This window comes from Apium graveolens, chromosome 9, assembly GCF_009905375.1.
Source record: "Apium graveolens cultivar Ventura chromosome 9, ASM990537v1, whole genome shotgun sequence".
NCBI lineage: Eukaryota > Viridiplantae > Streptophyta > Magnoliopsida > Apiales > Apiaceae > Apium > Apium graveolens.
This window is the reverse complement of record NC_133655.1, coordinates 7,233,161-7,236,057: the sequence shown is the minus strand read 5'-3', so window position 1 is coordinate 7,236,057 and position 2,897 is coordinate 7,233,161.

Genomic DNA, 2,897 nt, shown 5'->3' with positions numbered 1-2,897 from the left:
AGTTTCAGCAACAGTCATTCTTCTAAGCCTTTTGAGAAGCTTAGATCCCCCAATTCCAGAATCCTTCTGAGAAGTCACTTTCTCAGCTTCTTTAACAACAGGTTCTGAAGTAGGAACATGTTCCTCACTATCAGATTCATCTCTCAAAGCAATCCTCCTTCTCTTTTGAGGTGTTTGAGGAACAGTCTTTGTCCTCTTAGGCTTGGAAAAAGAAAAACAGTCATTGGAAATGTAAAACATGGTTTAATGCGCACAAGTAGCAAGTAAAAATTGACTGTGCATGTACGAGTACCACTATCCCTAAATATAGTGACTGTTAATCTTCCACTTCAACATATTCTGGTTTAAACTGAGACTGTTCTTAAATTTTATCCATAAATAAGTCAAGTAAAGAATCAGAATTTAATATCAGAACTTAGACTTATATCAGAACTTAGACTTATATCAGAACTTAACAGTCATCAGAACATAATTTCTTAACTCAAAAAATGAATGCCTATATTAGTAAGTCCTCACACAAATTCTGATTTAGATTCTTCAGAACTTAATCATCAGAACATGCAATCAGAACTTGTCCTAAGAATTTGTGTAATATGACACAATAACTGTTCATCTAAAATAACATAGATCACCACAGTAATTTTCATCATTCATATGGAGTGTTTAGTGTGTGCATTAAGCCAAATATCAGACAAAGAGTAAAGTCTGATTCACTTCAGTACATCTTAGAAATAAGGCATAACTAAAACTTTACTAAAAACCTGTCATTATTCTGAAACCTATAGTTGAATGAGTTCATGCTGAAGTCCACCTCAACTATTTTGTGCTAATTTTGTGCATCTTTTTAAATTCCATTTTATAGTGGCTTCTCAGTGTAAGTGAGTCACGACTGCTTATCAGAATTTATGCTATTATCAGAGTATTTCTCCAGTAGTCATAGAGTGTGAAAAGTCACCAAGAAAATATTTTGCTTTTCTGATGCATATTTACTTAATACCAGCAATGCACTTGGGTCGTTCCTTCCACATTTGTACTCTAGATCTCAAAGGAGTACCTGAATTTTAATCCTTGATTCTTTTTATTTTTCTTTTGATAAGTGAGGTTTATCAGCACTTAGTACATCCAAACAGATTTACTAGCATCAGAACTCAACAGATGAGAAGCAATATTCTAGTTTGTGACTTAGTAATAAGATAGACGAAGTAAACTCAACTAAGCTCAATATCAGAATTTGCTTGTGTCAATGAATTTCCACATAAATAATCACTTCTAATATGGGATCCCTTGTTTATTGAAGACTACTAGGTCAGCATCTAGCACAATTATCCTCATAGGATTGAATAGTTACACAAACAGACATATCATTTTTAGAGTTTAGAAATATATATCATAAAACAGTCAGTACTTAAGCACATTTTTCAATTAAGCACAAAATACACATTCCAAGTCTGATACATCAGAACAAAATTAAGCAGATTTAGAGAAAGAACCTGAAACCATTCCAAGTTCATTTACCAATCTTGTAAAAGTAGCTTCACACAATGGTTTTGTGAAGATATCTGGTAGTTGTTAATCTGTTGGAACAAAGTGCAATTCCACTGTACCTTCATCCACATGTTCCCTGATGAAGTGGTACCTGATGCTGATGAACTTTGTCATAGAGTGTTGAACTGGATTACCTGTCATAGCAATAGCACTTTGATTATCACAGTAAATAGGGATTTTGAAATATGTTAACCCATAGTCCAGTTGCTGATTCTTCATCCAAAGAATCTGTGCACAACAGCTTCCTGCAGCAATATACTATGCTTCTGCAGTTGATGTGGAAATTGACTTTTGTTTCTTGCTAAACCAAGAAACCAATCTGCCTCCAAGAAATTGGCAGCTTCCACTTGTGCTTTTCCTGTCAATTTTACAACCTGCAAAATCTGCATCATGCTCTAGGAGTTTGCTTAAGTCCATAAAGTGCTTTATCTAGCCTGTAGACATAATTTGGATATTTGGAATCTATAAAGCCTGGAGGTTGTTCAACATATACTTCCTCTTCCAATTCTCCATTGAGAAAAGCACTTTTCACATCCATTTGAAAGACAGTAGATTTTTTGTGAGCAGTATAAGCCAAAAATATCCTTATGGCTTCTAACCTAGCAATTGGTGCAAATGTTTCATCATAATCAATTCCCTCCTGTTGAGAATATCCTTTTGCAACCAGCCTTGCCTTATTTCTTGTAATTATGCCATCACTGTCAGTTTTGTTTCTGAATACCCACTTTGTACCAACAACAGATCTATTCTTTGGTCTTGGCACTAGGGTCCAGACTTTGTTTCTTTCAAATTCATTTAACTCTTCCTGCATTGCTTGCACCCAATCAGCATCTTGAAGAGCTTCTTCCACTTTCTTTGGCTCAGTCTGAGAAAGAAAAGAATTGTAAAGACATTCATTTGAAGTACCTGTTCTAGTTCTGACACCTGCATCAGGATTTCCAATTATCAAATCAGGTGTATGTGATTTAGTCCACTTCCTTGCAGATGGAAGGTTTTCTCTAAAACTGGATGCTCCCCCATGATCCATGCTGTCTTCATTTTCATTTTCTGATGCTCCCCCTGAAACTATGCTCTCTGAGTTGGATTCTTCAGAATTTAGATTTTCAGAACTATCAGAACTTGGCTTATCAGAACTTGACGAATCAGAACTTGAAGAGCCAGATGTATGTTCTGATGCTTCTTGAGATGTGGTAAGATCTTGAGTATGCTCCCCCTGCATAGATGCATCTTCCTTTGGCGTAGTTACCACGGTTTCAATAACATCAGTATTTAATCCATTAGAGTTTACAGTATCAGGACTTAGATTGTCAGGATTTTCAGTATCAGAATTTGAGTCTTCATTTGTAAATCTC